This window comes from Pteropus medius, unplaced genomic scaffold, assembly GCF_902729225.1.
Source record: "Pteropus medius unplaced genomic scaffold, Ma_sr-lr_union100, whole genome shotgun sequence".
Classification (NCBI taxonomy): Eukaryota; Metazoa; Chordata; class Mammalia; order Chiroptera; family Pteropodidae; genus Pteropus; species Pteropus medius.
The window spans coordinates 8,928,777-8,954,843 of record NW_024344240.1 but is presented as its reverse complement, the minus strand read 5'-3'; the positions used below and the strand labels follow the sequence as shown (position 1 = coordinate 8,954,843).

At 33.6% G+C, this 26,067-nt stretch overlaps 1 pseudogene; it reads left to right on the top strand.

Annotated features, from left to right (window-relative positions):
• The first annotated feature begins 22,304 nt into the window (after positions 1 to 22,304).
• On the top strand, positions 22,305 to 22,423 carry LOC120607486 (uncharacterized; annotated as a pseudogene).
• The last annotated feature ends 3,644 nt before the right edge of the window (positions 22,424 to 26,067 follow it).

Below are 26,067 nucleotides of genomic sequence, written 5' to 3'. Positions count from 1 at the left end.
TAATAAGGATTTTCAGAATCATCTGAAAAGCTAGAGAAAATCTTTTGGGCCGAGGAGTTTTCCTGTAATCCTAACTTAAAAACATAAACCTATTTGCATTTTTCCTTGTCGCTGGGCCATAGCTTTACATACCACCTTACTACACTGTTTCTCCAAGGGCTCCATGCTGCTGTCATCGGGGCATAATATTTTATTGTTCCAGTAGTACCCCCTTATTTGTAGTTTCATTTTTTAGTTTCAGCTACCAGTGAACAACTGTAGTCTGAAAATATCATATAGAAAATTCCAGAAATAAACAATGCAATAAACAAAAAAATTTAAATTGTACACCATTCTGAGTAGCATGATGAAATCTCAAGCCATTCTGTGCCATCAGGCCCTGGACATGAATCATCCCCTTGCCCAGAGTATCCTTGTGTTTACGCTCCCCCTCCTGCATTAGTCACTTAGTAGCTGTCTGGGTTATCAGATCAACTGTCACTGTATTCCAGTGCTTGCATCCAAATCACCCTTATTTTACTTACTAATGGTCCCAGAGCACAAGAATAGTGATGGTGGCAATTCCGATATGCCAAAGAGAAGCCTTAAAGAGCTTCTTTTAAGTGAAAAGATAGGCGTGTATAGGAAAAAACAATATATATATAGGGTCCTGTACTATCTGTGGTTTTAGGCATCCACTGGGGGTCTTGAAACATATCTCCCACAGATAAGGGGGACTACTTTATATATAAGTGATGTACATGGTGTCACTACTGTGCTAGTTGATGGTGAAGCCTTATTAAAAAGGAGAAATTCAGGCTGGGAACACTACATTCTTCATAGTTTTATTCAGTTGGGCTCTTCTGAATCTTCTTCCCAACTTGACTATTGGGCTTCTGTGTTTGTTTCTGCATTGTCCAATTTTAGCGAAAATCCTGCTAAGTTATTTTAAACAGAATCCCTCATCCTTGATATCTGATGACCCTCAATATCTAATCAGGTTCCTCCTCCTCTAGCATCTTCCAGGTGATATCTGCTCACCCTGGTCTGCCTTTAGCAAAAATCTTGCTTGATCAGTTTATTTAGAATCCCCTTAACCCTGATGTTTCCTCTTAGTAATTTTACATCCACTGACACTCCTACCCCCACATTCGCTGGTCACACATCCTCATTCTTCCTTGTATTAAGAGTTGAACTCAATCTCTCTCCCCTAGTGCAAAAGTCCATTGTATAGTCCCTCTGCTTATCACAGTAGTCCCCCTGAATAAAATCTGACCATTCTTTAAGAAGTATCATTTTCTACACATTTTTATTTAACATCTTTCATCTGTTCAACCTAATATATATTAGGCATTGTACTAGCCCCTGTGGATTCAGTGTTGATCAAGGCTCAAACTCTGAGGAGGCAACAGTCTACCCAACATACAATGTGACTTTTTTCTCCTTTTCCTTCCTATATCCTATTTTATATCTCCCACCTTCCCTCCTTTCTTCTTATTTTTTTCCTCCTTTTTTCCTTCTCTCTTTTTCATCCTGCCATGTTCCATGAAGGATTTGAGGTGAAAACTTCGCTCTCATTACAATAGCAAATACACAGTTAAATGTTCTGGTATGCAGTATGAGTTACTTAGATTTGTCTCATATTATTACATAGACAATTTATTTATTTTATTTTATTTATTAAATTAGTCATTCTTGAGAAAACAAGTCTGCATAATTATGGATTTTAAGACATTTGAAAATATCTTTTATGTCTTTTTTGGGTAATGCCTTCCACTACATTGAAGTATAGATATGATTGAATTCCTAAAATAACTTATTTTTCCAATTGATTTAGTAGTTGAGATTTAATAAATTTAGTTTCCAAGTGAAATTTTTGTAAATTTTTAAAATAGTATATACAGATATTAAGTAATACAGTGTGGCTCTTTTATGTGTTTAGGGAACAGAATCTAATTTCCTGTGGAGAAATTGCTATTTACTCCAGGAGTCACTGGGAGTGAATTACTTTTAGATAGAGTTTGCCCACTCCTGCTTGTAGCTATTTCTGTAGATGGTCTTAAAGATGAGAGATGTGAATAGTGACAAGAGAAAATTTCTGAAATACTTAAATTAACTTACAGCAAGCAGGAAGGTGGAAAATGAAAATTAGTAAACAGCCATAAGCCAAAATTAAAGGATTGCTTATATTCTTGAATGTATGTTCAAACTTTGAATCAACTTCCAGGTGGTTATTTTAGTGATTATCTAAAAAGAATTGCTAAACACCAAATGCCATCGCTCCTGCTTATATCTAAACTTGCCAGACTATTGCCCACAACCAATCCAGAAACATCAAATATTTCTTACAGACCATTCACCTATCCCACTTTCCATACTTCACTTTCTCCTACCCCCTTATGAAGAGCCAGTGTAAATTCTTTCAAAATAGCTTACGTCTTTCTTCTCCAAACCCATTGAATAAAAGAATCCCATCAATCCCAGGACAGCAGACATATTTGTCTTCTCCATTAAGGCCTGCTGCTGGTGGTTTAGACTGCATTCTCCAGGACCTGGTCCTTTTTCTGGCTAGCATATAGCTCAATAAACCCTTTCTTTCAGGACAATCTCTGTCTCGAAGATTTTTGTTTAATAGCATACTGCACATTTTAAAAAATAACACCAGGGGTCACTGTAAGCTAGAAAAATTCATACATGGTTAGAAATGAGTTAATGTTAATCACAATTTTGATTTGAATGGTTTGGTGACATCGTTTTAAATCTCTACTTTCATAACAGACCGTATTACCTTTAATCATTTTTAAACTGTCCCATTTTAATTCACCTGAAAAGAAAACTTTTTTTTTTTTAGAAGCGCTGTCACGATAGGCCAACAATGACAAAGTAATATACTTCCAAGATTTTTAGAAATCATTTTTTCCCAGCAAAATTAGGTATGATATCATCATTCTGTAGATAAAGCTGAATGCTTGAATTTGCTGTATGTAGTATAATCTCTCTGCCTAAATTTCCATCTGTTAGGAAGTGACTAGATGAGATGATTTCTAAGATCCTATATAGCTCATAGTTTTGTGATAACTCTTATTAAACTTGAGCCATCTACTGCTTTTAAGTATTCTTATACAAAGGGTCACAGAACTTTTCTCATGTTCCTGGAGGACCATTTTGTTTAGGTATAAGCCTTAGGGAGAAAGGAACTAGACCTAGGAGTATTTAGAGATTTAAATCCACTAAAAAAGAGATAGTTCTGGGATTTATGACCACAGAAGACAAACTTCTCTTTGAAAGGAACCAAATCTCCAAATCTAATGCTTTCCTTTAGATCAGACATTCACACATACCTCAGTCTCAACTTAATTCAATACTAAATAACTCCTTTCCCACTCAACATGAGGTTACCCTCTATTCTCCAGCAGTCTCTCAGCCACACCCAAGACAATCAAGAAAAGCAATGAAATGTTTTTTTCTATAGCAAGGTCTTGAACCAGGAACTTCCTTAGGTTTCTTTCAGCCATGTCTTCAAACTCCTCCAACCTTAACTTTGCTTAAGCCAGTTCTACTTTCTAGGACACTTGCTTTCCATAAATTGATAAATCACTTTCATTTACTTCATTGGTAATATGGCATCCCCTCAGAAAGCCTTTTGCTCCTCCTTTATTATCCTTCCCCAAGAATGAGTTCATGTGTTAAGTGAAAAATTACACAAATTATTGTGTCACTAAGCTGTTCAACCTTACCACTCTCAAATTCATTTTCTTGAATGGTAATCTGGTTATTATACACAGGTATATTTGCATTTCCAGTATATTTTAAATTCCTATGAAAAGCAGCCAAATCACATACTTTAGTGCAGACCCTAAACAGCCTATCATAGAATTTTAAATGGGTCAGAAACCTAATCTGGAGGATAAAATAAAACATTATTATTTATTTTGACTTTATAAGACCCCTTTATAGCCATGTGGGTTATTATGTCAATAACAGAATTTCCTACATTTTCCCACCACATCTGATTTATTTCATGTTATAAATCTGGTTATATGCTTCTTTGTTGTTAGATATCATAAACCCTAAACACATCTTAATTTTTCAAATACATAATGACTCATTATGTGAACAAAAAGATTGACAACACATTAGTCTATATATGTCTAACAATAAATGAAAGAGAATCACTATCAATCTTAATTAGTTAAAAAGGGGGTGAGGATAGGGAAAAGGATTATTGAAAAACTAACAAAGAATCCTTAGAAGGATATAGATTTAATTTTGGCATATCCACAAATCAGAGGAACACCTACATCTGGTTTCATTCCAGCTGAATGAAACAAATATTTTTCTTCATCTCCTTTCAGTGAGTATTTACTAAGCAATAACTGGTGTCTTAGTGATTATATAATGCTTAGCCTTGAGCATTTTATGAAACCTCACTGCTTCTTCCTTATAACAAAGCCACAGCTTATTTGAATACTTGTTTAACCATCGAGTTCTAGTATGGAATTTCACTGCAATCCTTATATTCTTAATATGACTATTTTGCAAATCCTGTTCATGAACCCAGAAACAAAGTCATGTAGTTAGGAATTTAGTATATAAAAGGTGTGGAGCAAGTATTCTGTATCTGGTGTAGGGACCTTAGGGCATTCATTCACATTTGATGCTCATTTCTCACTAACCTTAGACAGACTACAAAAGGAATAAAGGTCCAAGTAGCAAAGCCATAGAAGTGCTAGAAAACAAGTACAAAGCAAAACCATTCCTGTGTGTATTCTCTACTCAATATTCTACTACAATACTACTTCACTCTGATGCCAGACAGGTGTTTTCCATACTTTAAGCAATTCTGCAACAGCTGGATATCCTAAAATTTAACTCAATTATTAAACTATCTACCTGGAAATGGCATCAATCTCACAGGCTAAGGGTTCAGTGCAACAGGACTGCCATTCTCCCAACTCCCCTCTCATGCAACACAGATGTATAAGTGAATCTTCTTAAAGACCAAGAGATGGGTATTTTGAGATCCCATCTACTTTGGTAATTCTGTAATCAAGAAAAGATATCTATACCCCCATATTCACTGAAGTATTATTTACAAGAGCCAAGACATGAAATCAACCTAAGTACTCATCATTGGGTGAATGGATAAAGAAAATGTGATATATATATAAAAATAGAATCTTATTTGGCCACAAGATGTAAGGAAATCCTGCATTTGAGACAACATATATGGCCTCTGAGAGCATTATGCTAAGTAAAATAAAGACAAATACTGTATGATCTCACTTGTATGTGGAATCTGAAAAACCTAAACTCACAGATCTGGAAAACAGATTGGTAGTTGCCAAAAGCAAGGGATAGGGAGATGAGCAAAATGGGCAAAGGTGGCCAAATGGCATAAACTTTTAGTTATAAGACAAATAAGTTTGGGGGGTATAATGTACAACATGGTAATGATAGTTAACAATACTGTATTGTATATGTCAAAGTTGCTAAGAGTAAATTTTAAAGTCCTCATCACAAGAAAAAAAAAGTAAATATGTGAGGTGATAGATATTGACTAAATTTTTTTGTGGTAATTATTTTGGAATATATACATATTTATCCATTCATTATGTTGTGTAACTAAAAGTAATATGATGTTATGTGTCACTTATGTGTCAATAAAGCTGGGGCAAAGGAATAGAAAAGGAAAAAAAGGAAAGAAAGAAAAGAACGAGAGAGAGGGAGGGAGGGAGGGGGAGGAAGGAAGGAAGGAAGGAGAGAGAGAAAGAAGGAAGGAAGGGAAGGAAGGAAGGAAGAAGGAAGGAAGGAAGGAAGAAGGAAGGAAGGAAGGAAGGAAGGAAGGAAGGAAGGGAAGGAAAGAAAGAAAGAAAGAAAGAAAGAAAGAAAGAAAGAAAGAAAGAAAGAAAAGAAAGAAAGAAAGAAGAAAGAAAGAAAGAAAGAAAGAAAGAAAGAAAGAAAGAAAAAGAAAGAAAGAAAGAAAGAAAGAAAGAAAGAAAGAAAAAGAAAGAAAGAGAAAGAAAGAAAGAGAAAAAGAAAATGAAATGATAAATACTAAACTGTTAACAGTGTGTATTACCAAGGAGTAGAACAAGGTGTTTGGAGTCTCACAGAGCTCTTTTCATTTTTTAATACTGTTCTATAGTTTGAAATATGTGCCTGGCACAGTGCCTCAGCTAGGAATACAAGGAGGCTATCTCTCCTCCTTCAGCTAGCAGCCAGGTTGCAGCGTAGGGGGAAACAGCTGGTAAATGCAATGCAATGTCATGAGCACTGAGATTGTGTGATGTAAATGCTACATTTTAGACTTAGAAAACTCCCATTATAGTTATTTTTAAATATTAGTATAAAATTGCACAATAAATCAACTTAGCAACTCGGATTCAGGTCTCAAGAAACTTATAGTCTACGATAGACACACCAATCCAGATACACAAAAATAGAATAAAAATATTAATCCACAGAATAAATTAAGTACTTATTATTCAACATAAACAGGCAAAATGAAAAATGGAGACGACAGGAGGAGTAAATGCAGGATGAAGATTAGGTAGAAGGCTTTTCAATTTCAGTCCAAATGGGATGATGTAGATATAGGAAACAGAAGTCCTGTTACCAAACTACAGATCTCAGCATTTTAGTGGGTCATAAACTCTCTCTTGACTTTATTTAAAGCTATATTCTGACCCAGAAAAATGCACAAAATTCAGTGTTTTCCAGTAGAAAGACAAGAATCTCAGATTGAGAAACTACCATAGACATTTTAGTCTTTGGTTTCTCTTATATGTAAGGACAGATAAGAGTGGGTTGTGCTGTGGTTTGCTTTTAACCACAGTTAGGTCTGTACTTGTAATAATATAGTGCCCAGCAAACTCACTTCACAAAAGCTATTGCCATTCTTTGTAAGAACTGCGATTCTATTTATTAATAACATAATCTATATATGAATCAATATCTATATCCAAAAGAATCAGTCCTACTGAGGCTGAAAACGTGCCCTCATCTTTTGGATTATTAATAAATTGCCCCTCCAAAAGTCTGAGTAAGAAAGCAGGCAACAAAATTATGGAGGAAAATATGTGCAATTGCAGTTGCAATTATTACCATGAAATTCATTTTAAGAATGTAATTTTATTTCATTTGACTTGCTATGTGATAGCCATCATTCATATTTCCCCATTCCTGTAGAATCTAATTTTAAAAGATACTATAAACTAGTGTACATTTCATTGTGATGTGAACAGGGCATATATTTATTACTGCTTTTGCATGTTCCATCCTTCAATCAGGTGAAAGGTAATCAGAATATGAAGAGGAGTTTTAGATATCCATTTGTTTGGAACCACTGGGTGACCACAGCGGTTTGGTCATATAACAAAATGTAGAGTGTATTAGAGAGGAGAATAATATGAATTAAGTGAAGAAAATTTGTTTAAACAGGAAAGATGTTCAAAACTTTCCCAATACCACAGAAAATAATTTATGTGCAAAATTTGTGGAATTTAGAGAGTGATTAAATAAGGGTGGTGGAGAGATAGATCACAGATAAGGTTAAGATAAACTGTTTAGATTTTATCTTGAAGGAGTTATTTAAGGCATCTAAGCAGAGTTGTGGCAGAATCAGATTTGGCTTTTTGAAAATTGTTCTAGAGAAGATTAAAAAGATAAGAGTTCACAATAGGGACTAAGACAATTTAATTGGGAACAAGGAGGGAAATACCTGAGGTTTGAAAGATGACTAAATGGATGTTGCTTATTTTTTTCATCACTGTGGTATCCTTAGCTCAACAGTACCTAGTATTAGTTTAGGTATTAATAATAAACTTATGTTTATAATAATGTTTAACAAATAATGAGTGGTCCTTACATAATAAAGAACTTTTCAGTTTCTGGTTTGGTTCTTGAGCCATTCATTGAAGTAGGTAAATAAATAAATCTTTCTAAGCATCAAAACAGTAGAAAGCCTCTAAAGGAAAAGATAGAGATTTGACTATAAATTCTTTAAATGTCTATACATTACAATGGTTGTAAATAAAATTAGACAGCAGAGAATGAAGTAGGAAATGGTATTTGCAAAAAAAAAGAAAAATGATTGTATGCTTGTTAGCTATATAGCTCATACAAATCACTAAGAAAAATGTGAATAACTCAAAAGGAAAAAATGAGACAAAATAATACCAACAGGTAACTAAAGAAATAACAAAGAACAAAGAACTACCATGATCCAGCAATCCCTCCTCTGGGTATATATCCAAAATAAATAAAAACAGGATCTTGAAAAAAAATCTGCACTTCCATATTCATTACAGTATTATTCAGATTACCCAAGATACAGACACAACCTAAGTATCCATCAACAGATGAACATGGATTAAGGTGTGGTATATATACAATAGAATATTATTCAGCCCTAATAAAAGGAAATTCTACCATAGGCAAAATGGATGAATTTTGAGGGCCTTAAGCAAAGTGACATAAACCAAGCAGAGATAAGACAAATGCTGCATAGTATTACTTATTCATGGAATCTAAAAGAAAGACTCATAAAAACGGAGTAGAAAAAAAAAAAATGTATGCCAGGGGCTGAGGGTAGGAGAAATAGGGAGAAGTTGGTAAAAGATGAATAAGATCTAGGGATCTAATGTATAAACATGGAGACAATAGCTGATAACACTGTATTGTATAATTGAAATTTGATAGTAGAACTTAAATGTCCTCAAAAAAAAAAAATAGTAAAGTGATGAATGTGTTAATTAGCTGAGGGAAATCCTTTCACAATGTATAAGTATATCAAATCCTCACAACGTACACTTTAAATTTCTTACAATTTTATTTGTCAATTATACTTTAATAAGGAGAAAAAAATGACTAAAATTATGATTTAATGCATTTTGCTAAGTTGTCTCATGTTTGTTTTTAAGTTTCTCCTCAACAAAACCTGCCTGATACCTGACATATTTATGGAATCTGGTGTTTTAGGTTATGATAATGGCACTAAAGTGCTGCATCCTTTATTTCATTTAATCTACCCAGCACTGGAAGGTACTATTATTATTTTTATTTTATGAATGAAGAAATCGAGGCCTAAGATGTTTAATTAGTACAAGTTGTGCAGTGGCAGAAATAAGATTATATTTAAACCAGGTCTGAATCATTTAAAAATCTCTTAGCTACCATTCAGTATTGTCTGTTTTATGCTAGATTTTGTGGTACAATGGTATGGTTTGGCTTTTTAAGAAATGATGTGGTAAATTGTAGTGTTTTCAACCAGTTGTAATGTTTTCACTGAGAGAATTGGATCAAAAAAAAATTCTGCTTGGATTTCCACTTCTAGCCGTGATAGATTAAGAGGAATTGTATTGCACTCAGGCCTACCCTAGCAAAGCTTAAAAGTAAACCTCAAAAGTATCAAATAGGTTTCAAGTAATTTACCTGCATTTTAATTTTAATTTTAATTTTAATTTCTCTAAAAATATTTAGAGAAATACAAAAAGATCATTTAATAGCATAAAATTGACATTGGCATCTAATCATAAATTACCAGGCATACAAATAAACAGTAAAACATGTTTCAACACCAAGAGAAAAAAATATCAAGACACAGATCTAGAAATGACACAGCCAATACGATGAGCAGACAAGACGTTAAAATAGCTATTGAAAATACACTTCATCCACTTAAGGTTAGAGAAAAGCGTCAGTATAAGGAGAGGAGAAATGAAAATTGTAAAAAGATACAAATTAAACTTCTGATGTGAAAAATATAACATCTGAGAGAAAAAAACACCATGAGTAATGGTAGATAAGACAACATTAGACAGCAGAAAAAAAAATCGAAATTGAAGATAAAGCAATTAAAAATATCCAAAAAGAAACTCAGAGGAAAATATTTTTACAAATGAATAGAACAATGTAATATGGCTAAAATACATCACACATATGTACATATAATTAGAGTCTCAGAAAGGAGGAGGTGGAGGTACATCCGAATGTTTGAAAAAATAATAGCTGAATATTTATCATGTGTGAAAACTATAAGCCAATGGATCAAAGCTCAATAAACCCCAACTAAAAGAAACAGGAAGGTAAACACAACCAAGTACATCTCACTAAGAAGTAACTGGCAAATTAGCACATGAAAAGATGCTAATGATTATTAGTCATTAGAGAAACAAAAATTAAAATCATACTGAGAAAACACTTCATACCCACTAAAGATAAAATTAAGACTTCTAATACGAAATGCTGGCAAAGATATAAAGCAATTATAACTGTTATACATTTCTTGTAGGAATGTAAAATGGTGCAGCCAATGTAGAAAAAGTTTAAAGTCATATAAAACTAAATGCTTACCGTACGACTCAGTAGTCCCACTCTTGTATTTAGCCATGAGAAATAAATTCTTTTGTCCACATAGATAAGTACAGCAAATCTTTAAAGTGGCTTTACTCACAATAAACAAGAACTAGAAACAACTCAATGTCCATCAATAGGTGAATGGATAAATAAATTGTGGTATAGTCATTCCGTAGATTTGGTAAATCAAAGGACCAAACTACGGATTCAGGCAACAAGGCAGAAGAGTGTCAAAAGCATTATGTTAAGTAAAAGAAATCAGACACAAAAGCACTCCCCTCACACTACCCCTGGCCCTGCACAGAAGATTACATACTGTAGGGTTTCACTAATACACAGTTCTAGAAATGAATAAACCACAGTGACAAAAAGCAGATCTGTCGGTGAGTTTGAGAGGTTGGGCGAGGGGACTGACTTTAAAGTGGCACAATGGAACTTTCTGAAGTGTTGGAAATACTTTATATCCTAACTCTGGTGGCAATTGCATGATCGTATACATTTGTCAACATCAAATTATCCACTTAAAATTGGTGTTTTATTTCCTGCAAAGTATAGCTAATCAAAGCAAGAGTGAAAGAGGATATCCCAGAAGTTATGATAAAAATGGTGGAATGGGAAAAAAACAAAATGGGAGCCTGAAATCTATGAAGAGAACTGCTTGCTCTGAAGCACTAGAGACATTGGAAGGAGCCTGTGAAAACAGTCGGTTACTAGGGTGGAGCCAAGTTTGTTAACATCTGTCTAACTTGGGCGGAAGAGGGGGATAAGCGTGCTCTTCTAAGGCGTGGGGCAGAGAGAGAAAAGGGAAAGAGATCCCATGAGTTGTTAGGAGGACTTAAAGCAGATCATGACAATTAAGCAAATTTTTAGAAAGTAGATGCAAATATAGAGTTAAAACGCTGTAATAGCAAGCATAAAAGACTTGGACTGCTAGCTCATGGCATCTTTCCATCAGACACACTTTTCTAAGAGCACTCACAATCATTTGAACTAAAATATTGTTATTAAACTTTTAAAAACAATAACATTCAAAGTATACATACTGCCTTTCTTAAGACACTCTACTGAGTCAATAATTTAAGGATTAACTTAGTATCGCATTCCTTAGATAAAACCAGAAGGCATTCCTTTTGGGAACAGTTAATATGCTAAGAATAATTCTAAGAGTGGCTGCTTTTGACAATTAGAAATCTAACTCACAACAGCTTATTCTTCTGGAATAATTCCCTTCCATACAACTCTCTTATGTGTGATTGAAAGAAGTTTCCAAATCAGGCATTTCTGTTTATTCTTACGTCTACCCATGCAGACATATAGAAAGGCTAAGAAATCACATTAAACGGGATAACCAAAGCAACTTGAAGAAATTCCAAATATTTTTTTAAACTATGAATTCCAATCACAGGAAATCTATTTTAATTGTCAAAATTCTTATAATTTCTCAAGTACAAAAATACTTTAGCATATTTCTGCTAAAAACTATTCCTCTCAAAGAAAGAAAATTTAACTTTGCTCTACTTCCAGGTTTGTACAAAGACCATGCAGAAGCTAATTTCATTTTGAAAATTTCTTTGGTTTGTGTATGCTTTGATTGAAAGCTTAGTCAGTTAGTTTTCACATTCAATGAATAAGTAGTTTTATTTGGAAATATTTAATTCACAGTTAAATAGAATAATCTATAAGGAAAGTGTTTTTAAAATACATTTTTTTCAAATTCATTTGATTTAATAGCAAACTAAATGGCCAAAATATGACCTAACTATTCTCGCTCTTTATGCTGGCAAGAAATAATTTCGATACTTTTTGTTTAGTGTTTGAAATAAGCAATTGGGAAAAAAAAATCTTGATTATGTTTGAAAAAAATCTAATCTCACCTTTTCTTGTAGAGGTCAAGAGTCAGAAGAAAGCAAATGCTGTAGAAATACTAGCGTGAATTCATAGATCATTAAATTCTCTGGGTAATTTATGCACGTATGTATGCATATTCCACCTCTAACCATTTAATTTAAATTTAAAAGAAAACAAAAGAACCTTTTGGTATTCAAGTAGAGTTAGTTATATTTCTGAGGAGATAGGATATAAATTTAACCCAGGAGACTACCTTTACTTGTAAAACTTCGAGATGAGCTCTAGGCTAGAATAAATGAGATTGTCTCAGTTTATGCTTTGTTCCAGGCAGTAATAGGCACTAGAAATGCTTAAAAAAAAAAAAAAAAAAATCCAATCAGACCTGGTCTAGTCCTCAACTCAAGAAACTTATAGCCTTGTGGAAAGGAGTGATAAGTGAGCTATTGGGGTGCAATGACAACTCCGTGGGGTCAGTGCTCTGCACAAACAGCCCTGGAGAGCTGTGCGATCTCAGGAAGGACACTCACTTGGACATAGACTTTGAAGGAAAACTAAAGGTTAGGGAACTGGCAGAGAAGGGATTAGGAAAGGTATGCTGCAGAGTATTGCTCTGAATAAATTGAAAGATAAGCCAGAGAATCTGACCTAGAAGGAAGAAAGACCCTCCCTGCCCCCATCTTTTTTGGCCTCCAGGCTAAGGAAGGGTTAGCTAATAAGCATTGAGCCATTACTGTGTGTCTGGCACTATGCTGTAAATTTTATATATATTATATTATCTAATCCCCAGAAGATTCCAAGGAGAGTGAGGAGTAATCAGAAGATACTTGGCAGTAACAACTAGGAATAGTGGGGTGGCTAAAAATTTAAGAGCATTTTTTTTAATATGGGGCCAATTAATGATCTGGAAGCAGCTTAGGATAGTGACCCCACTGATAGGGAATGACAAGAGGGCCATGGGGAAAGTGATTTCCTCAGAAGAGAGACAAAGATGTTGGAGGAATCTTTGAAAACCCAGTTGTGAATGAGAGTTGGTTTACCATAATATAACAAGGCTAGGTTTCGTTCAGACACAGGATGGAAAAGTTGGGAAGGTGAGGAATGGAAGAGATTCGAATTTGGAAAAGGAAGCAATCCTAGGCAGTGGGACTGAAGATAAATAGAAAACCATAGAAGATCTCGAAATGTACATGGAAACAAATCTAGCCCCCGGCAGCCCTCCCTGCCCAGTATTGAGAAAAACTAAATTATATTTATCTAAGCAATCTTTTTTGTGTGTATTTAAGGGCCAACTTACAAAATCAAATGTTTTGTTGTCACTTTTTATATTGTTATTTTTGTTATTGCTGCTTTCTTCAATTTTTTTCCACTAAACCCTGATTTACAATCATCACTTGGGTGTTTGTTAGTTTTATAATGTCATCAAGACCCCCAGCATAGTTCCATATTTAAAGTAGGCACTTAATGAATGTCTCTGTTATGGAAGGTGGCAGGTTATGACAGAGTGTGGAGTTGGTATCCAAATCCAGTCTCCCCCTTGTCATAACCTTGTGCAAATGATTAACCTTTCCAAATCATTTTCCGTCTACAAAAGGGGATAAAAATATCTACCTTATATTGTTGTAGATTAAGCGAAATAGTGTTTATAGGATTAATCTCTGGACAGGATATGTATTCAATAGATGGCAGTTATTATTAACCATCCTTCTGCAGAAAATTTATTGAAAGGTGAAGCCGTATTTTTATTCACCACTCATTCAACTAATATTCGACATGTACTTTCTATTAAAGTGAATTTCAAATTTATTTATGAGAAATAAAGGGCATTTTTGATTATGGTAATATATTTACTTTTTCACCATCCTTTTCTTTGATCCGGACTTTTGAAATGTAAATTATCTTGTAGGATTTTCACATATTCTGGATTTGCTTGTTTCTTTGTGGTATCATTTAACATTCCCTAAAACCTGGAAGTTAGTTAAAATGTGATTAGATTACACTTTAATTAATTTTGGCAAATAGACTTCATGTCTGTGTACCTCCTATTATATATTAGGAGGCGTATAATGCCAAATGATCCAATTAGTAATAATGCTGTTCGATTACTTTGTTGAGATGTTAATGACCAGATTTTTACTTTGTAATAGCACTTTTTTCCTTTGCAATTAGTAAATAATTGGAGGGGTGATATTTCGGTACTTTGTGCCTATCCTAATACCAATAACAATTCATGATTATAGAATTCCATTGATGAGTCTTATCTCAATTAAGATTTTTATTAGGTGATGTGAAAGTGTTGATTGCCTAATTCCAGTATTTTTTTTATATTCATTAGCTGGCATTCTTCTGTTGAAAGAGAGAGAGAGACAGAGAGAGAGAGAGAGAGGAGCTTTTCCATATGAACTGAGGAAGAATTTCTACCTAAAAAGACAAGTGTGTATTTAATTGTTTCCCTTTAATTACCAATTTTTAGAGTAAGAAATTGAGACTGTCTAATCACTTGAATAGTAACACATTGTACTTTTTTCCCTTTCTCTCTCTTTTTTTTTATTTCTTAAACATCAAGGCTTTTATTTATTTAGCATTTTGCAATCAAAGTTATTATTCTTTTTGATGATCAAAACATCATCAGTTTGGACTGAGACTGCTTCTCAAGCTACTTCCTACTGATGTGTCTGATCATATGTAGAATCAGCCGTTTCTTTAGAGATCCCTGGTATATTTTAATGGATAATGGTATTCAGGAAGAAAGGACTGATAAATGTGCTTGTTGCTATGGAGATAGAATCACTTCAGTGTTCTTTCAGTGGAGACTGAAAAAGTATATATAAAATTAACATATATTTGTTTATTTTACCTACAATACACATAACTATAATTATATTCCCATATAATTACATTTTTTATTATATATACTTTAAAAATATATATTTAAAAATTTTTTCAAATTTACAGAAAAGTTGCAAGAATACAAAGGCCTATATATCCTTTACCCAGATACCCCAATAGTTAACATGTCATGCATTTTTTTATTATTCTATCTTTATTTCTTTATATACTTATCTTTTCTTTCTGATCTATTTGAGTAAATTTCACATGATGATCATTATACTTAATACTTCTAAAAAATAAGGACAGTTTCATACAGAATCACCATATAATCATCAAAATTAGAAAATCATTGTTGATACAATATCATCATCTACTTATGTATATTGATATTCCTGATCCAGATTTAATATTTCCTTTTGTTTTCAAAAATTTATTTTTAATATTTGAATTAAGCCCATTTGTGTTGTTTTCCTGTGACACATCTTTGGTCTCAGATCTCTCATATTATTTCTGATTAAATTTATGTATGTATTATATTTATTATATGATTTTACTATTTGGTACATTTTCTCTTTTTTGAAAATTAATTTAGATTAAAATTTTTTCTGTTGATATATAGAAAGGCTTATATTTTTATCCTAGTGGTTACCTTTTGACTAGTAACTGTGGTGTTCTACTCCCAATCTTTTTTTTCTCTTTATTATTTATTCTGATAAATAAATTATATTCTTTGACTTCCGCTTATTACCTGTGCATCAATCAAAAGCATACTCTTTCCCTTTTCTCTTGTATTTATTTTTTGGCAGTGTTATTTTTGCTTTGTTAGAGCATTTAATATTTACACACTATCTTTCTCTTTACCCCACCTCTGTAAACTCTTAAATATACTTTTGCTAAAGTTCCCCAATTGTCTTTGGTAGGAGAAATCTGATCTATAAATTTCTTAGGATTGGTTCATGTGTACAATAGCCTTAAATTCTTGTATATTGAATACTGTTTTGCCATTGGCTTAGCAATCTATAGACAGTTTGGTTGGAAATAAAATCCTTGGTTCATACTTTCTATTCTTGAGTTTCTGAAGAGTACTATTCTATTTCTTTGCTGTGTCTGTTACTGTCTAGAAGTCTGTTGTCAAAATGATTTTTTTTTTTCCTTCTTGTGATTGGCCTCTTGGATTGGGGCAGAGAATTTTTCTTTATCTTTAAATCTTATAGTTCTATTAAGAAATGTCTCACAGTTGATTGTTTGAAACACTTTTTTCCTTTTGTACGTAATGGGCTTTTCAATGTGTAGATTTAAGTTTTCTTTTATGTCAGGAAGTTTTCTTGAATTATATTTTAAAATATTAGTCCCATTTTACAGTTTTGTTTATCTTCTTCATGAGCTCAAATTTAGAAAGTACCGGATCTTCTTTCGCTGTCTTCTATATATGCTGCTTATTCTCTGATGCTTCCCACCTCTTTATGTTTTCTTTCTTTTTTTCCTCTATAAATTTCTACTGTAAATTCAGTCATATTTATTCTCCCTTGGCCACTAGTAATTTAATCTTCTTTTTTGAAATTACTTTATTTCTTCTCAATTTATTTCCTAAGTTTTTTTCCCATGCTCATAGCACCTGATCTTTCTGTGTGGTCTCCCATCCAAGTACTAACGAGGCCTGACCCTGCTTAGCTTCCAAGATCAGACATCAGGCATGTTCTAGGTGGCATGGCCATAGACCATGGACTGTGGCTCCACTGGGGCATGAACCCAGGACGTTCTGCGTGTAAAGCAGACCTGCTAACTGCTACACTATGGAACCATGTCCTATTTCCTAAGTTTGATCAACTTCTATTTCATATCTTCCTTCTGTTTGCCCATTTCTGAAATTTTTAAAATCGGATTCATAGTGTTTGTTCATATGTGTAATCCTTTTTAAATTATATTTAATTTTGTTAGAGTGTTGTGTTTCATTTGTTATTTGCTGTGAAGGTTTTATTTTTAATAGATGAGTAGAATGTTTTCTTCTGCTGAAAAGATTTGATTTCCATTTTCTGTTTCCTACTTTTAAAGTCTTTGGTAGATAAGTTTTTATTTTTTGTATTGGATTTTCCTGAATCAGCATCAGCAAGTAATCTTACAAAGTGCAAGTGGACACTTTAGGGAGTTGACCTGTTTTTGTTTTCAATTTCAAAAGTGCATTATTTTGTTACAGCAATTTAATGAAATTTCTTTAAAGAATAACTTTAAATATTCATTTGATTTGTCTTCTTTTGATTCCTTGACTATCTTGCTTTATCAAAACCTTTATCATCTAGCATTTTTATTTTCCTTTAAACACCATACCTCCAAGGTACACCTCATTCAAAGAGGCCTCATCTAACCCCAAAATGCTGCCTTTTCCAAACTGCCACCATTGATTCCATGGTCTTCTAGGCTCTTTCTTTTTCATACTTTGGTAAATAATCTTCTGACCCAATAGATCAGACCTGTCCCAGGATATCCTCACTACTGTTATGATATTTTTCAGGAAATAATTTAGTTCTACAACCGCTAGGAGCCTGACATTTTCCTCCTCTCCTATGAATCCTTACCTGACTATGCTATGATATGGCCTAAAAAATCAAGTCTACAACTCCACATGTTTACTTTCTTATTTTTATCGGTATGAAGCTTATAGTTTTCTCTGTCTCTTGGGTAATCTATAATCTAAGTTTGGGTGGCTTTATTTGTTCTCTTTGTTTTGTGGGAAGGATGTGTGGATGAACTTAAATTTAGGTGGCCATCATATCTTATGTGATGCCAGAATGATATCTCTTTTTCAATTAAAAAATAGAGAGAAATTAAGCTTTATTTTTATTCAATATGTGGATTGACATCTGTTATACCATTACCTCATTTAATAGCTAAGAAAACAGAATCTCATAGAGATCAGTTAATGTGCCTAATGTGATATGTCTACTTAGAAACTGGGCCTAAGAAAATAATCATATCTTTGAAAAACAGTATAGCTTCGTCTAGTTCACTGGCTCCTAAACTTTTAGCTTTAGGATCCCTTTGCCCTACTATATTGAGTATTCCAAAAGAGCTACTGTTCATATGAATTCTATTTATCAATATTTACTATAGTAGATATTAAAGTGTTTTAAATTAGAAATGTTTATTTACGAATTTACTTTAAAAATAGCAAACCCATCATGTGTTAACATAACTAACACTTTAAATTTAAAAAAATCACTATTTCCAAAGCAAACAAACAAAAACATTTAGTGAGAAGAGTGGTATTGTTTCATTTTTGCAAATCTCTTTAATAAATGGCTTAATAGAAGATAATTTGCCTCCTTAAATACGATTTTGTAATCAATCAGTTGCACTATGTCATTTTGGTTGAAGCATATGAAGAAAATGCAGTCTCACACAGATATGTAGTTGCAAAAAGAAGTATTCTATTAGTTTTTGCAGATAATTATGGATATTCTTCTTTGGTAGTTTTTCCAAACTTAACAAGTGATAGTTTTTTTGAGGGTTGGTTGCAATGTAGAATTTCAAACTATATTAATAAATTTTGTACTTTCTTATAATAATATCCATTTGTCTAGCATTTTGAATGGATCTTTTACTTATACAAAATTTTATTGCATGATACATCAGTCACTGGAAAAATATTAGTTTACTTAGTTATGTAGAACTTCTAAATGTTGATATTTCATTATAAAGTATATATTTTAAAAGGAATAACATTTAAAAAAAATATGATCACTGTGCTGTGAAGGTTAATGCCAGCAAGCTTAGAGTTGACTCAAGATATTTTGCTGCATGGTACTGTCAAGGCATGAAACACAATGATTGATTAATAGTGTTTGTGTAAAGATATGTCTGAAGTGAGTTTCAGAGTGGTTCATACCAGCTTGTTGGCTTTTTATATTAATAATTGTGAGATTGATATTTTGTACCTAATTTTAGTGAGATCACCAGGAGTGAGGAGAGCTCTGACGTGGAGCAACAATCTGCCCTCATGACCAGCAAGGTATAAGAAGTTCTGGTTCAGACTCCAGGTCAGGCTCCCTGATTTTGATGTGTTTGCTATACACACCCTCCTGATCTGAGAAAGAAAATACTGTCATTATTTTAGATGTTATGGTTGTCTACTTTGGACAATCTAAGAGAATCAATTGAAAAAAAATGTGATTTTTAAAATTACAAGAGATTTCAGTAAGGCAGCAAGACAAATGATTACTATTACAAAAACTGATAATTTTCTTATACATTGGCAATATCAGTTAGAAATATAATAGAAAAGACCCTGCCCCCAAAATATTTTTAAACACCCCAAGATAAATCTTACAAGGAAGATAAAAATTTTATATAAAAGAAACTATAAAATTTGTATTAAAAATGTTGTATAAGTAGTGAGATATGCTACATCCCTGAATGTAAAGACTTGACATGATTTAGATATAATTTTTACCTAAATTAACCCATACATTTGATTGATACCCCATCCAAATCCTCCAAAACATATTGTGTAGACATGGCAAAATGGAAAAGCCATTGCAAATAAAAAGAAAACAACTAATGCAAAGTCCTTAAAATGAGAATCTGTTTAGTGTGTTCAAAGAATAGAAATAAGACCAGAAATGTTGGAAGTGGTAAGAGCTGGAAGAAGATCAAAGAGATAGACAGGGGCCCAAAACTGTAGGGTTTTGTGGGCTGCTTAAATAATTTGAATTTTATTCTAAGTGCAACAGAAAGCCCCAGAAGAACATGATTATGAATTATATTTTAAATTTTACTCTGGCCAATAGTGGAAGAATGGATAGCTGAGGAATGAGAGTAGGAAAAGGTAAACCATTATGTAGTCAAGGCAAGATATGATTGTGACTTGGATTACAGAAGAGATGTAGATAAGTGAATAGGTTTGAGATACGTTTTAGAAGACAAATCAATAGTACTTGTGGAGAAGAGAATTATGTGGGAAAAGGGAAGGGGAGGAAAAGGAATCGAAGATTACTTTTAAGTTTTTGGTCTGAGCATTTGAATAAAGTGTGGTAGCATTTATGGAGTTTGGGAAGATTGTGGAAGGAGCATGTTTTCGTAAAAAAACAATGAGTATGTTGGACATGTTTAGTTTGGCATACCAGTTGGTTAGCCCCATGGAGATGTCAAATGGATGATTGGCCGTGCTGATCTGAAATTCAGGGGAAAAATCAGATGCCAAAGATATAAACGTGGAAGTTATCGGGGTGATAATAATTAAAACCATAAGACTGGCTGAGAAAAACTAAGAGAAATTGTTGATTAGGAAGAGAAGGGGGACAAAGACAGAACCTAAAATTTCAAAGACTGAAAACAATAGAAATTTATTTCTTACTCATGCTGCACATCTACTGCCAGTTGGGGAGGTCTCAGGCTCTGTGCACTGCAGTTAGTCAGGGGTATAACCTAGATGAGAAGCTCATCTTTAGCACTTACTGTTATCATACCAGAGAGAAAAAGAGTGACACCCATCATTTTTGCTCTTAACTTATTGGCCAGAATAAATCACCCAAAGGAGCCAGGAAGTATAAACCTCCCATATGCATAGAGAGCATTGTGCTAGAAATACTTGTCAAACAAGTTTGACTACCACCAAAGATTCCATTTCTGATGCCCATTTATCGTTTCTCTTCTCTCAATTGTAGACTGACTCAAAGTCACTTGCTTTGAGTAAGAGGGAGTGATTCAAAGAGGAAGAATTAGGTGAGATGTTTTACTGAATGTTAAAGTAAATATAACTAAGGAGAAGTAATTGTTGAGTTCCTATTTAGGATTTGTAGTTAGAAATATATGATGCCCATCAGAACAATTAGAGGTTGAGCTCTACCAACTTTTCTTCTCAGGTGAAGATTCTGATTGGCAGATCTTTAGGTTTGACCAATGCTGAAGTTTTACTACACAAGAATGATGAAAAGTATGTGGGGCAAGGGAGTTGAAGTTATATGCAAAGAAATGATTATAATGATGATGGACTATGGTTGAAACAGGTCATTGAGTGACTCAGTTATTCTTAAATTCTTTTGTGAAATAAAAAAAGAAGTGAAACTGTACCTCAGACACAGCGAGCAAGCCCTTTCCCACTTTACAGCCTCTTTCCTCATCTGTAAAAATAGAAATAATAATCTCTACTTTTCAGAATTGCTAAGATTGTAAACTGACAGTAATCACTATACAAGGAAATGTTTATAATTTTTAGAGATGCATATTCAGGTTTGTAGGGTATTGTGCCATAACACTAGGATTGACTAAACTATTTCTGCAAAGAAAAAAAAAGAGGGGTAGATGAAACAAATGGGTGTGAATTTTTGATAATTGTTGATTTGGGGTCATGGATGAATATGTATACATTGTATTTTTCTCTCTACTTTTGTATATATTTTAAAGTATCATAAATACAATTTTAAGCATTAATATTTTAGAAAGGTGCAGGTCCAAGAATTGTCTTTTTTGAAGACAGTCGTTCTATTGCAATTGCTTTCACTGGTTCTGCTCTGATCCTATAATGTGAACTTTATAGATTAACTCTTAGAGGATAATTTTATTTCTTATTTTTATGATTCTAGGAAGCATCTCACCTTTTGCCTTTATGTGCTACCTCTATCACTGTAAACATCTTCCTATTTCTATTTTTAAATTGGGAGTTTTTCCTCAGTAGAAAAGATTTTATGAAAAATAAAAAAAAAATAGGAAAAATTTCCTTCTGTCAAGAATAGAGGTTCTTCTGACACAGAATAGAGAGAGGGCCAAAATGGATGAACCATTAAAGACCATAGGCTTAGAATATAACTATATACTTAATTATAATATACCACTCTTTGTAAAACCTGAAATTTTTTAAAAATCCAAATTTAATTACTAACCATTTAGTTAGACCTTTTGGTTACAAGTGATAGAAATGGAACTCGAAGTCAGTTAAGCAAAAACAGGGAAATGCATTGGTTTGCATAAACATAACATGATAATTGTAGAAGTGACAGTGGCCACAGAGCTGAGAAAGATGTGGATCTGCTGAGGGTAAATCTGTTAGCTCTTTTTACTTCTATCAAGTCTATTCCTTCAGACCTATTTATCCATAAGGCAATGTACTATCTTGTGATAGCACTGGTCTAACCTCCTGTTAGTCTCATTACCAGTGTGGAGAAAGATTCTCCAATCTGATAGCCAGTTAGAAGGATCCAAGGAAAGAATGTTGATAGGCCTAGTTTGAGGCATTTTGCCCTTGCTAGAGCAATCACTATGGCCAAGAAGTGAACAATTGAGATTAATCCAGCTCAGTCTACAGCCATGCTACTTTGAACAAGCCCAATCCCGTCTGATCTCGGAAGCTAAGCAGGGTCTGGCCTGGTTAATACTTGGATGGGAGACCACCTAGGAAGACCAGGTGCTGTAGGTGTAAAAAACAAAAAAAATAAAAAATAAGGGATTGTAAGCTGACAAGGTCCTTGCAATCTGTGAGGTCAACCAAGGGTTACCTTGTTTTAAAAAAAAAGTGAGAATTATTGGGTATGAAAAGTGTCAATAGAGGATTAACAGTGTGATAGGATGGGGTGGAGGAGGGAGGCTCCTTTAGATCTTCTTGGGAGAGATGGCATTTGAGTTGAAAATCTTTAAAAATTTAAACTAAAAAAAAAAAAGAGAGAGAAAAAAACAGTTTATCCATTTCTCCCACTCTCTGTTCCCTGCCTCTGGCAATCACCAATCTATTCTCTGTATCAATAAGCTTTTCTTTGTTTGTTTAGATTCCATAGATAAGAGATCATTTGGTATTTGTCTTATTACACTTAATGCCCTCAAGGTCTGTCCACTTTGTTACATATGACAAGACCTCATTCTTTTTTACAGCTGAATAATATTCAAAAATCTATTTATATATATTATATATATTTACAATTTTTTATCCATTCATCTATCAATAGACACTTAGCTTATAGCCACACGTTGGCTATTGTAAATAATGTTGCTATAAATGTGGGGGTGCAGATATATTTTTGACTTAATGTTTCCTTTTTCTTCAAAAAGATCTCCAGAGTAGAATTGCTGGATCATATGGCAATATTTCCATCTGTCTTTTAGGAGATATAAACTCACAAGATTATTATAAAGATTATAAAGAAGATTATAATTATATTATAAAGAAGATTATAAAGATAATAATCTTCATTCTAAAGATATTATCTTCATAATAATCTTTATTGTAAAGATATTCTTGACAATTGCTACAACTTATTAATATCTTGACATTTCAAATATAAAAAATGCCAAAATTTTGTATGGTCAAAGTTACATGGAACCTCATTAAAATTGGTCAGTTCTGCCCCCTGGTAGGCATGGGGCAATCAGAACTGACTTTGTGGAGGAGGTCATGTTTGAACTAGACCCTGATAAGTGCAGTAGTATTTTTACCAACAAAGAAGATGGAGAACAGCATCCTGAAAAAGGCAGCAGCCAGAGCCCAAGAAGGAAAATGCCCAGCATGTCTGGAGAGGATGATTAGGATGCTACATGAAACAGGCCCTTTTACCCACGGGCATAAGAGGAGCATGTAAATATTATTTTTTTTAAGGTGTGTTACGAACGCCATTGGAAAAGAGAAATTCTAGAATTGGGTATGAGTTAGCCAACACTACAGATTCAGGATAAAAGGTGTCAAGATTTGCTGACTGGAAGAGACAGTTCTGGGAGCTTTGAATATTCTATTATCTCATATATTCCTCACAACAACTCCATATATTATGGCTGGATTCAAAGCTCACACTCTAAACTACTATTATATCCTTTTAACCTCACTTTTAATGTTTTTCAAAATAATGCATAAGTGTTCACAATGTAAAAACTGAGAATGCCCTAACTTGCAATACAGTGCCTGAGACTTCTTAGTAGCTACCCAATAAATGAGTGTTGAGTAGGTGAATGATTGACTAAATGAATTAATGGATGCAAGAGGTTCTCATAAAAAAGGAAAATCTTCTTGGGTCTGAAAGGCTAGGAGCATTAAAGGACACAGGAGGAAAAAAGAAGGAAAAAAAAGCTATTTTCACACTTTTGGGAGGCTACACAGAAAGGAGAATTAATATTGTTTAAAAACTGCATAAAATATAATGGAAGACTAGTCAACATGAACTTGTTGATTCTTTGGTTTCTGGTACAAAAAGAAATGTATATATGTGTGGTCAGAGGCCAGAACCTTCTTTCAAGGCCATTGACCATTACTTCTAATTTTTCTTTTGGAGATTAGGGCTTTTCCTAGAAGCCTATTTTTGGCAGCCCACACAGTTTGAAATTACCAATGCCTTTTTATGTCCTGCAGAATCTTGCACCTTTGGGAACATGCATTTTCATAAGAAGGAGCTGGTTGCAAGCTTATACCTCAATAATAGTGTTTAGTGATTATTCATAAGAATTACATCGAATACACAGTGGGTCATTTTGATTGCACAAAGACCATTGGGAAGATGACCACAACTTAAATTAGTCCCAAACTGTCAATTCAGTAGTCCTATTAAAGCCATGTCTCAAAAATGGTGGGAAGATGCAGAAAGAATATCTTTATAGTCTTTGCCCTTCTCATAGCCTTTTTCATTATCTAGTGAATGTTTGTATACAAATTATTTTTTTCTCGTTTCAGTAAACCTATAAACTATAAAGTTTAACACAGAATTATATTAACATGTTTTTAAAATTTTTTGTAGCTTATGATGTTTTGACATCATAAAAATCTTGCTGGAACTGGAGGGACTGCCTCTCCTCCTGCTAGCCAATTCTTAGAGATAACAAAAGTCTTGGCAGGGAGCATGTTTTTCATATGCAAATCAACCTCCACCAAGCCACCTTTTTATTCTCACACATTAAACCCATATTTTCCCTTTTCTAAATCATCCTAGGGCCAGGTACCAGACAACTAGAATCAACCCTATAGTTCAAAGCCTTTTGGAATTATTTAAATGAGTCAATCCCAAACTGTTTACTCTGCCCAACATTGCCTTTTCTGCAGAAACCCCAATAAAGGCTCTGGCCTTAACCTCACTCCTTTCCCCTCACTCCTGCTTCTGCTCCTGTTCAGAACCCAGTGCTTTCCCTGTAGCCCTGTGTTCTGTGGCATGCCCCCTTCTCTTGGGAAATGTAAGGAATGAATTCTTCCAGTGGCATTGTCCTGCCCATATTGTCACTCGGTCACTTTCAAAAATTAAAATCCCATGGATATTGTAAAAAATATAATAAATGGAGCCATTTTAAAATGGAGCTGGACCTGCATGTTAGAGAAACTGCCTTGCACATCTTATATCTGAAACCTTTGGAATGTTAAAAAAGGGCAAAATAACCTCTGGACAGGCACCAAATCAACCTCGTGGCCCAAGAAACTGTTTGTAAAGATAATAAGAAAGCAGATATTATGACTACTGCACTGATGACAGCTGGACTGAAAATTTAAAACATTCTTTAGAATAAACACCATTATATTTTGTTTTCTGCACCAATAGAAATGCCTTCTTTCTATTGATGTAATTGTTCCTCTTCTCTTTCTTATAAATACTCATTGTCTCTGTTTCCTAACTGCAACATTATTTGGGCTTTTGCCTGAATCAATCAGTACATCCCTAATAGCTACTTATATTGATCTCAAATAAACACTTGTTGCCTCTCATGTTGTTATGCAGCTGAGCTTACCCATATTTTATTTTAAAATCGGAGTGAATTCAGCTATATTGTAAAGAAGAAAAAAGTAAAAAAATACAAATAAATTTTGACCTGTAAAATTAGTATTTTGAATAACACAACAGGAAAAAGATTATTAAAATATATTTTCACAGGTTTTTAATACTTTCTAAGCTACTGTTTAAAAGGTAAAAGGAACTAAATGTTATTACTAAAGGTCAAACCCTAAATAGAAATTTAAAGAAAGAAAAGATGTATGTGTGTTTGTGTTTAGAAAGGCTTGTCGTCAAAGAACCTCAAACAAATAATAACCATATCTTTGATTTAAAAGTATGAAGCCTCCTAACTACAGAAGGAGAAGTTACTGGAATTCAGTTCATAGTT